Here is a 12,030-nt window from a genome sequence, read left to right as displayed (position 1 = left end):
ATATGTAAACAAATGTATCAAAGATAATCACCAATGAAGCATGGGATCAAGGGAGGGGGAGGGAATGGGATGGGGATAGGATAAGGGCTAACTGGATGATGCATGCTTGTATACCCTCACAAATCTAGTATTCCAATGTGATGTATGATTACAATGCACCAAAAAAAAGATATATTAAAAAAAAAAAGGCCAGGCATGGTGGCACACGCTTGTAATTCCTGCACTTGGGAGGCAGAGACAGGAGGATCACGCAGGTTCGAAGCCAGCCACACTGGCTTAAGAGACCCTGTTTCCAAATTTTAAAAAGTATAAAAAATAGGCCTGGGAGTATAGCCCGGAGGTAGAAGGGTTTCCAGGAAACCCAGTACCACCAAATAAATAAATAAATAAATAAATAAATAAATAAATAAATAAATAAATAAGGCTGGGGGTATAGCTCAGAGGTAGAATGCCCCTGAGTTCAATCCCTAGTACTCCAAAAAAAATAAACATAAATAAATAAAGCTAGATGTGGTGGCGCACGCTTGTAATCCCAGCATTTGTGAGGCTGATACCAGAGGATAGCAGTTCGCGGACAGCCTCAGCTACTTAGGCCCTCTGCAACTCAGTGAGACCCGGTTTCAAAAAAAGAATAAAAAATTGGGCAGGGGGTGTAGCTCGGAGGTCGAATGCCCCTAGGTTCCATCCCCAGACTAATAATAATAATAATAATAATAATAATAATAGTAATAATAATAATACCATAAGGCTAATCGTAGGAGTAACATTTAAATATTGTGATGGATGGATATATTTTCTAAGCTAATTCTCTGTGACACTAATTTAACCATTGTTCTGATCAAAATATGTGAAATCATTCTTTACTAGATCAATTTCTACTCAGAATGCATTTAGGACGCCAAGGACCAGAGCGGAGGGAAACAGTGACTATAGAAAAGGTAGTATGTTGCCGGGCTTGGTGGCACGCCGCTAATCCCAGTACTTGGGAGGCCAAGAGAAGAGGATCAAATGTTCCAGGCTAGCCTCAGGAACTTAGTGAGACTCTCAGCAACCTAGTAAGACCCTGTTTCAAAATAAAAATAAAATTGGTCTAGGGCTATAACTTAGAGATAGAATGCCCCTGGGTTCAACTCCCAGTGCCAAATACACACAAAAAAAGTATGCTAAGTCAGCCTTTATAGGCTCTCACTATCAAATATAATAATGCCCAGAAGTATTCTTCATATAAATCTAGTTTTAAAAATGTCAGGTTTCTAACTATACCTTTTGTTACTAGAAATTATTCTATCAAATGCTATATGTTACAATGTACCTCTCTGATTATTCTGAAACAAGTTTGTCTGTTCCAGCATAATTTTTACTATACTCAGGAAACAATTTATTCCCCCTCACACTTTGCTTTCCTCCTTTTCTCCTCTTATTCATCCTTTCTTCTCCATGATGAGACTTCCTTGTACATTTGCACTAAACACTGTTGAAACTTGATGTCTCTTCTCTAGCAATACAGCCATATAATTTGCTTGACCATATGTAAACACTCTTTTATGGTAGAACTGAGGATCAAATCCAGGACCTGTGCATGCATAAACACTCTTGAAAAAAGGGGGCATCATGCTGGGCGTGGTGGCGCACGCTTGTAACCCCAGCATTTAGGAGGCTGAGACCTGGAAGATTGCGGTTCGCGGACAGCCTCAGCTACTTAGTGAGGCCCTCTGCAACTCAGTGAGACCCGGTTTCAAAATAAAGAATAAAAAATAGGGCAGGGGGTGTAGCTTGGAGGTCAAATGCCCCTGGGTTCCATCCCCAGACCCGCAAAAAAAAAAAAAAGGGGGGGGGGATCATTCTTCCTTCAGTCTCACCAATTACCTGGTACTCTATACAATGCAATGAAGGAGAAAAAAAAGGTAAATAATTGCACACTGACCCTGAACCTACAATCCTCCTGTCCCAACCTCCCGAGTATTGGGATTAAAGGCATATGCCACCATGCCTGGCAACAGATTGATTATATATATACATACACACACATATATGTACATATATGTACATACACTCATATATATACCCATATGTATACATATATGTATATACATACATATTTATATAATAAAATTACTATATATTTATATATATTTGGGGGGGCAGTACTGGGGATGGAAGGATGGAACCCGGGGGCATTGTACCTCTGAGCTACACCCCCAGACCTATTTTTTTGTTTTGAAACAGGATTTCACTGAGTTAGGAAGGGCCTCACTAAGTAGCTGAGGCTATTCACAGATCCTTTGGTCTCCGCTACCCAAATGCTGGGATTACGAGTGTGTACCACCACACCCGGCGGATCTTATATTTTAAAGATAGTTTATATAAATCACGAGTCCCAGGATCTCATATTCTCCTTTCCTAACAATCTTTTATCACTACCTACTGCTTATAGAATACAACCCATAACCCCAACAGAATTGTATTTTGATACTCTACAATCTGACCCTAACCTACTTACCCATCATTCTTACATACCATGTTCTCATGCATTCTATTTTCCAGCAATGCCAAACTTCCTATACTTTTCTGCCTCTGTGCTAAAATTACTTATTTTGTAAGGCCTTATAAATTCCACTTTCTAGGCCAGGTGTGGGTGGTGGCACATGCCTGTAATCCTAGTATTTGGGAGGCTAAAACAGGAGGATCAAAGGTTTAAGGACAGCCTCAGAAACTTATTGAGACACTCAACAACCTAAGCAACACTCCGTTTCAAAAGAAAGAAAAGGTTTGGGGTGTGACTCAGAGGTAGAATGCCTCTGGGTTCAATCCCCAGAATCCCCCACCACACACACACACAAAAAGAAAAAAAGAAAAAAGAAAATTTTACTTTCTCCACAAGTTTTCCCCAAATTTCTCCATTGAACCCCCCCCCCCCCAGTACTGCGGATGGAACCCAGGGGCATTCTACCTCCGAGCTACACCTCCAGCCCTATTTTTTATTCTTTATTTTGAAACAGGGTCTCACTGAGTTGCAAAGGGCCTCGCTAAGTAGCTGAGGCTGTCCACGAACTACTATCCTCCTGTTTCAACCTCCTAAATGCTGGGATTACAAGCCATGTGTGTACCACCACGCCCAGCCTCCATTCAAGATTTTTAAGTCCTATTCTAGGGCTGGCATGGTGGCTCACACTTGTAGAGAAGCTGAGGCAGAAGGAGCGCAGGTTCAAGGACAGCCTCAGCAACTCAGCAAGTAGTGAGACTCTCATCAACTTAGCAAGACACTGTCTCAAAATAAAAATTTTAAAAAGTGCTGGGGGTGTAGCTCAGAGGTAAAATGCCTCTGAGTTCAATTCCCAGTACAAAAGAAAAAAACAACTATTCTCTATTGTCTTTACACTTGATATATTCTATTTTTCAGCTTGTCTAGACTTTAGTATACTCATATATATGTGCCCTACCTTCATTCATAAGTTCTTTGGGAGCACTAAAATGATTTTTATCTACCCGTCTATATTAAACACAAATGCTTATAAACCAAATTTAAAAATTGCCGCAAAGACCCATCACAGATTAATAAATTCAAGGATGAGAATTAAAAAAAAAATTCTACCTAACACCTGCACTACTCCAACAAGCACATAAACACACAAATATTAACATCTTAACATTAAAAGGTACAAAGAAGCTGGGCGTGGTGGCGCACGCTTGTAATCCCCGCGCTTGGGAGGCTGAGACAGGAGGATCGCGCAGGTTCAAAGCCAGCCTCAGCTGGCTTTAAGAGACCCTGTTTCCAAATAAAATATAATATAGGTCTGGGAGTATAGCCCGGGGGTAGAAGGCCCCTGGGTTCCACCCCCAGTACCACCAAAAAAAAAAAAAAAAAAAAAAAAGAAGGTACAAAGATACTATAAAGAAGAGTAAATATAAATATGGCTGGTTTGTTTAGTGACATATCGCTGAATCGACTCATATATAACAATCTGCAGATGTAAAAGGTCCAAGGAAAATGACTAAGTCAAACCTTCCAAGTCTAGCCTAACTCCATTCCCACAAGCTAAAGTTAAATATAACCCAGTTGCCTCCTCCACAGCTTAAACAAGCAATTTTTAGACTTCAGAATCTGGGAACAAAGCTACTCTGCCCTTAAAAGGGCAATGAAGACTAAGGTTAAAATCAAAATTTTCATATTGATACTAAACCTACAGGAAAAAAGCGAAACTTACTATGCTAGAGGAAATATGGTACGAGCAGGATAAAATCAACTAGTTTCTGGGCAGCTACTTTGTAAATCACGCGGCCTATAAATTGTCACGATTTCCTGGAAAGTTTGTATTGCTTCAACTGGAATGAGGACAATATTTCATGGAAATGTTGTGAAAAATAAACACTACATTACATGCTAAAAGTTGTTTCAATCTTAGAATAGAAAAATGAAATGCAAAATGAGATCTAATGAAGAGCTAGCCATTTTCTGTTATACCCATTCATAAAAAGATTTATATTTTATTTTTTGGTATTGAGGATTGAACCTAGGTGCACTCTACCTCCAAGCTACAACCCTAGCTCTTTTTAAGATTTTTTATCTTGAAACAAGGTCTTGCTAAACTTTTTGAGGCTGGCCCCAAACTCAGGATCCTCCTGTCTCAGCCTCCCAGATACTGGGATTACAGGCGTGTACCACCATACCAGCTACAAAAGGTGTATTTTTTATTGTTATTTTCCTTATTGAAACCAATGTAAAGTCAGTGTATTTCAAATTAGAAGATAATACATAGTCTAAGAAGAAAAAATTATAAGGAGCCAGGCATTGTGGTGTACACTTGTATTCCCAGTATTTGGGAGGCTGAGATAGGAAAAATATGGGTTCATGGACAGCCTCAGCTATTCAGTGAGACTCTCCACAAGTTAGCAAAACCCTGTTTCAAAATAAAGAATAAAAAATAGGGCTGGGAGTATAGCTCAAAGGTAGACTGCCCCTGAGTTCAATCCCCAGTACCTCAAAAAAAAGAAAAGGGCAAGTAACATCTCTCTAAACTTTATTTAATTAAAACATTTCGTTATTATGAAATCTAACAGAATATCTACAGTTTTGGTTTTTTTTGTTTTTTGTTTTTTTTGCGGGTCTGGGGATGGAACTCAGGGGCATTTGACCTCCAAGCTACACCCCCTGCCCTATTTTTTATTCTTTACTTTGAAACCGGGTCTCTCTGAGTTGCAGAGAGCCTCACTAAGTAGCTGAGGCTGTCTGCGAACCGTGATCCTCCAGGTCTCAGCCTCCCAAATGCTGGGATTACAAGCGTGCGCCACCACGCCCGGCAAATATCTACAGTTTTAATCTTAATACTACTCTGTAAACTTCCTGATGGGTACAATTTATCTACTTGGTATCTCCTTAAAAGCAACTTTAACATTTCAGAATTTCTTTGCTTTAACATGTACTTAGAAAACCTCTACTGTTCTTTGAGCATTCTTTGGGACTTTTTAAAGTAGTTTAGAGGCCTTTAGGTACCCATTATGTTGTATTTGGGTAAGTTATTTTTCTTTTGTTTGACTGCTATACTACTTGGAAAACTCAATAATAAAATATGATCCATTTAAATGGTTTAACTTTCTCACAAGAAAGTCTTACCATCAACTAATCAGGCTTGACTTAAATATGGGTGGCCTCCAACAGAAACATTAACTAAATAAGTGTTCCATGTAATCTATCAAAATAATAATATACTAGCAGGGCATGGTGGCATACACTTGTAATCACAGCATTTGGGAGGCTGAGACAAGAGGATCACGGTTCATGGACAGCCTCAACTACTTAGTGAGGAACTCTGCAACTCAGTGAGACTTCTAACGAATATCCAAATGGCTGAAAGAATAGGTCTTCAAGTTTTAATTTAAAATTTGATTGCATTCAGACTAAAAATTGTTAACTATACTTTATCATTAAAAATGCTATTGAAGCCAGGTGTGGTGGCGCACGCTTGTAATCCCCACACTTGGGAGGCTGAGACAGGAGGATCGCACAGGTTTGAAGCCAGCCTCAGCTACTTAGTGAGGCTCTCAGCAACTTAGTGAGACCCTGTTTCCAAATAAAATGTAAAATAGGTCTGGGAGTATAACCCAGAGGTAGAAAGACCCTGGGTTCCACCCTCAACACCACCCAAAAAAAAAAAAAAAAAAAAAAATTCTATTGAAGTTGGGCATGGTGGCACACCCTTGTAATCCGAGCATTTGGGAGGCTGAGACAGGAGGATTGCCATTTGTGAACAGCCTCAGCTACTTAGTGAGGCCCTCTGCAACTCAGTGAGACCCTGTTTCAAAATAAAGAATAAAAAATAGGGCTGGGAGTGTAGCTCAGAGGTAGAATGTCCCTGGGTTCTATCCCCAGTCCTGGGGGAAAAAAATTGCTATTGAGGAAAATCTGAACATTACCTCAGGAATATTTCAGGCAGTATTTGATCATTTAATGAAAACATATTTTTACTGAACATTTGCTAATATTGCACTGTTATAGAGAATACAACAATGAACAAGAAACAAGAGCCTTACCTTGATGAAACTTACATTGCACAGAGAAAAGATAGAAAATAATCAGTTAAAAAAAAAAAGAAAAAATCCTTTTGCACCGGGCATGGTGGCACATACTTGGAAGGCGGAGACAGGAGGATCACACAGGTTCAAAGTCAGCCTCCCTGGCTTAAGAGACCCTGTTTCCAAATAAAATATAAAATAGGTCTGGAAGTGTATTCCGGAGGTAGAAGGGTCCCATCCCCAGTACCACAAAAAAAAAAAAAAAAAAAGGATCTTTTGTGTTGAGGAAGGGCCATGAAGAAAATTAACTGGTAAAACAATTAAAATGGGATGGGATGGGATGGGATGCTTTTGTGGTTTGTTGTTGTTGTTGTTGTTGTTTTGGTTTGGGTTTTTTTGCTTTGTTTTGTTTTTTGTTTTGGTGGTACTGGGGTTCCTGGAATCCCTTCTAGCTCTGGGCTACACTCCCAGGCCTATTTTATATTTTTATTTGGAAACTGGGTCTCTTAAACCAGCGAGACCGGCTTCCAACCTGCGCTGGCTTCCAACCTGAGCGATCCTGTCTCCACCTCCCAAGCGCTGGGATTACAAGTGTGCGCCACCACGCCCAGCTGGATGGGATGCTTTTGGAAAGGATGGCCAAAGAAGTCCCCTCTGGGGTGCTGTGCAAACTAAAATCTGAAGGATAAGAGCCAGCTGCATTAGGAATTGAGGGTAGGACATTCTGGGCAGAAGAAAGCGAAACCAAAAGCCTTGGCAAACAGGTGAGAGTGGTTCAAGATGAAGCCTCAGAGGAAGGTAGAAGCCAGTGTCAGCGACACCATAGCGTGTAATTATAAATAAAACAGGAAGCTGGACATGGTGTCACACAAACTCAGCAACTTACTAAGACCTTCAGCGACTTAGCAAGATCCTGTTTCAAAATAAAAAATAAAAGGGCTAAAGGGTATAGCTCAAAGGTAGAATTCCCTGGGTTCAATCTCCATAACCAAACAAATAAATTAATTTATTTAAACTAAAATAGGAACTGAAGTTATCCCAGAAGAGCAGTGATGATCTAATTTCCAAAAGATTATTCTGGCTGCTATGCAGAGAATGATTCTAGTGGAAGCAACAAGGCTGCCTAAGTATTAGCATAGTCAACAGTGAGGATACACTGGGCTCGCTGACAAGCAAAAGAGATAGAAACAAGTGGGTACTTCTTAGTTATGTTTACAGGTAAAATCAACAAGATTTGGAAATAGAATAACATGAGGCAGCTTGGAGAAGGGAGTAGAAAGAGAAGAATGTAAGTTTTTGGCCTGAGGCAGTTTCACAGATGAAGACAAAAAAAATTTTTTGTTGTTGAGATTTGCTTTCAGATCTGTTAATCTGACAATACCTATATGAGGTATAAAAATAAGGAAGTCAGCTGGGCATGTTGGTACATGCCTATAATCCTAGTCAGGAGGATCACATGTTAGTGGACAGCCTCAGCAATGTACAGAGATTCAGCAACCTACCAAGACCTTGATAAAAAATAAATAACTAAACAGGGCTGAGGGTATAGCTCAGAGGTAGAATGCCCCTGGGTTCAATCCCCAGTATCAAAATAATAATAATGATGATGATGCCAAAAAGGTAGTTAGAGAGAAGAGGAATGGAGATGGGAGTTTGGAGTCATGTGCAACACTGACAGTATTAGGAATTGCTAATAAAGTCAGAGATAAGTTATCTACATATATTTAAAACTGATCAAACTGTATACTTAATTAATATCAATGGAAAAGCTACATTCGAATATGTGTGTGTATACATGTGAATATAATATTGTTAACCTGGACACTCAGTATTGGGAAGGAGAGAAAAGGGGAAGAGGTGGGAAAGGGCACCAAGTACTGTGTGAATATATGCCACTGTCAACATGATCCAAATTATGATATGAGACTATAGTGCACCAATAAAAAATAAAAAAAACATCTGTGCATTTCACAAATCACTTTAAAAAACAAAACAAAGGGTGAGCTGGGCGTGGTGGTACACACTTGTAATCCCAGCATTTGGGAGGCTGAGACAGGAAGACTGGTTCGCAGACAGCCTCAGCTACTTAGTGAGACCCTTTGTATCTCAGTGAGACCCTGTTTCAAAATAAAGACTAGCCGGGTGTGGTGGCCCATGCTTGTAATCCCAGCATTTGGGAGGCTAAGACCAGAGGATCGTAGTTCGCAGACAGCCTCAGCTACTTAGTGAGGCTCTCTACAACTTAGTGAGACTCTGTTTCAAAATAAAGAATAAAAAATAGGGCAGGGGGTATAGCTCAGAGGTAGAATGTCCCTGGGTTCCATCCCAGACCTGAAAATATAAATAAATAAATAAATAAATAAATAAGAAATAAAAAATAGGGCCGGGTGTGTAGCTCAGAGGTGGAATGCCCCTTGGTTCTACCACCAGTACTGCAAAAAGAGTGGGACTGAAATATGTCATCTAAGGAAAGAAGAGGTCCACTATTCAGAAGAGGGGTAGAACAAGAAAGGCCAAGACCAGAAAGAAATCAGGTGAATATATCACAGAATCCCAGAGAGTCATAGAGAACCTAAAAGGAGACTAAGATTTAACAAAACGAAGGCCATGACTTCAGCAGAATTGAGGAAATATAAGGCAGACTGGAGTAAGACAAAATGGCAGTTAACGAAGAAAACACAAGTAAAAAATTTTTGACAACATAAAATGTAGTATTTCTATCAAATCATTATAAATCACTAAAAGTCAGGCAAATGGGCAAGTATCTGCAATCAATAACAAAAAGTATATACTATCAAAAATACTTACCTCCTACAAATCAATAAGAAAATGACAAAACCAACAAAAAGCTGGCCAAGGCACAGAAGACAGATAACTCACAAAGCAAAACACACAAAAGGTCAGAAACGATGAAAACACAGTTTTGCTAATATTCAAAGATATACAAGATTAAGTATTAAGTCTTTTTACACCATAAAGTTGGCAGATTTTTAAATAAAATCTTATGTTGGTGAATGTGGGAGTAATGTGTGCATTTATTTACAAGGACTAACAGCATAATAGTTGGTATTTATGAGCCCACGTTTTCTTCCTGCCAAGCACTGTGTCTACTAGTATAGCTTTAAAAAGAGAAATTTAACATTAAGTATCAAAAGTGTGTGTGTGTGTGTGTGTGTGTGTGTGTGTGTGTGTGTGTGTGTTGCTAGAGATTTAACATAGGGGCATTCTATCTCTGAGCTATTCCTCTGGCCCTATTTTACTCTTTTTTGGGTTTTGGCGGTACTGGGGGTGGAATCCAGAGGCTTTCTACCTCCGGGCTATACTCCCTGACCTATTTGATATTTTATTTGGAAACAGGGTCTCACTAGTTGCTGAGAGCCTCACTCAGTAGCTGAGGCTGGCTTCAAACCTGTGCGATCCTCCTGTCTCAGCCTCCCAAGCACTGGGATTACAAGTGTGCGCTACCATGCCCGACCCTACTTTACTTTTATTCCTAAACAGGCTCTTGGTAAATTACCACATGCTGGCCTCAAACCTGCAATCCTCCTGTCTCTGCCTCACCAGTACTGGGATTACAAGTGTGCACCACCACATTAGGTTTAACTTTCAAAAAAAATTTTTTTTTTTTTTTTTTTTTTTTTTGTGGTATTGGGGGTGGAACCCAGAGGCTTTCTACCTCTGGGCTGTACTCCGAGACCTATTTTCTATCTTATTTGGAAACAGGGTCTCATTAAGTTGCTGAGAGCCTCACTAAGTAGCTGAGGCTGGCTTCAAACTTGTGCAATCCTCCTGTCTCGGCCTCCCAAGCGCGGGGATTACAAGCGTGCGCCACCACGCCCGGCTTAACTTTCAACCTTAACTCTAGAGAAATACTCATTTCTTCCTCTAAGTACACATATACAAAGCTGCTTATTGTAGGACCACTAGTAAATAGAAGAAATAGGAAAACATCCTAAACAGAGAGGTAAGAACTGCAAAGCAATGCAGAGAGAGAGAGAGAGAGAGAGAGAGAGAGAAGAGAAGAGAAGAGAAGAGAAGAGAGAAGAGAGGGAGGGAGGGAGGGAGGGAGTGTGTGTGTGTGTGTGTGTGTGTGTGTGTGTGTGTGTGTATGTGTGTGTTTTACTGGGGATTTGAACCCGGGAGCATTCTACCTGCAAACTATACCTCTAACCCTATTTAATATTTTATACTGAAACAAGGTCTCGCTAATTTGCTGAGGGCCTCCCAAAATGGTCAGCACATTTTGTTTTTTTGTTTTGAAACAGGGTCTTACCAAGTTGCTAACAGCCTCACTAAGTTGCTGAGGCTAACTTCAAATCTATGATCCTTCTGTCTTAGTCTCCTAAATACTGGGATTACAGGTGTGTACCACCACATCTGGCATGATATATTCTTTTTCATTACAAAAAAAAATTAATTTTCCATGAACTTTGCAGAAAAAATAAACATTGGAACAACTCAAGAACTTTTGATGTTTTAACAGTTATTTAGTTTTGTTTTTGTTTTTGTTTTTTTTTGTACTGGGGATTGAACCCAGGAGCATTCTGCCTCTGAGCTATAGTCCCAGTACTTACTTACTTACTTACTTACTTTCTTTCTTTCTTTCTTTCTTTATTTATTTATTTATTTATTTTTGGTGGTACTGGGGGTGGACCCCAGGGGCTTTCTACCTCCGGGCTATACTCCCAGACCTTTTTTATATTTTATTTGGAAACAGGGTCTCACTAAGTTGCTGAGAGCCTGACTAAGTAGCTGAGGCTGGCTTCGAACCCGTGCGATCCTCCTGTCTCAGCCTCCCAAGCACGGGGATTACAAGTGTGTGCCACCATGCCCGGCTAGTACTTTTAAATTTTTATTCTGAAACAGGCCCTTGCTAAATTGGTGAGGCCCTCACTAATTTGTTGACGCTGTCCTCAAACCTATAATCTTCCTGTCTCCACTTCCCAAATACTGGAATTACAAGAGAGCACCACCATACCTGGCTTTATTTAGCTCTAAAAAGGCATGGTGGTGCAGACTTGTAATCCCAGTACTTGGGAGGCTGAGACAAAAGGACCATGAGTTACAGCCAGCCTCAGCTACTTAGTGAGGCCCTCTGCAATTTAGTGAGGCCCTGTTTCAAAATAAAGAATAAAAACTTAACTCAGAGGTAGCCCCTGGGTTCAAACCCCAGTACTGGAAGAAAAAAAAAAAAAAAAAAAGACCTCTGACGCCAGTCCTGGTGATATACACCTGTAATCCCAGGACTTGGGAGGCTGCAGGTTCCAGATCAGCCTCAGCAGCATAGCAAGATGCTAAGCAACCTAGTCAGACCTTGTTTCAAAACAAAAAAAAACAAAAAAATGAGGGTATAAGTCAGAGATAGAAAGCCTCTGGGTTCAATTCCCAATACCACAAAAAAGGGAAAGTTCACCTAGCATTAAATATAATAATAACAACAGCCGGGTGTACTGGTGCACGCTTATAATCCCTGCACTTGGGAGGCAGAGACAGGAGGATCGCACAGGTTCGAAACCAGCC

The sequence above is a fragment of the Muscardinus avellanarius genome (genome assembly GCF_963383645.1).
Source record: "Muscardinus avellanarius genome assembly, chromosome: 9".
NCBI lineage: Eukaryota > Metazoa > Chordata > Mammalia > Rodentia > Gliridae > Muscardinus > Muscardinus avellanarius.
The sequence above is the reverse complement of the archived record's forward strand: the minus strand, read 5'-3'. Positions refer to the sequence as shown.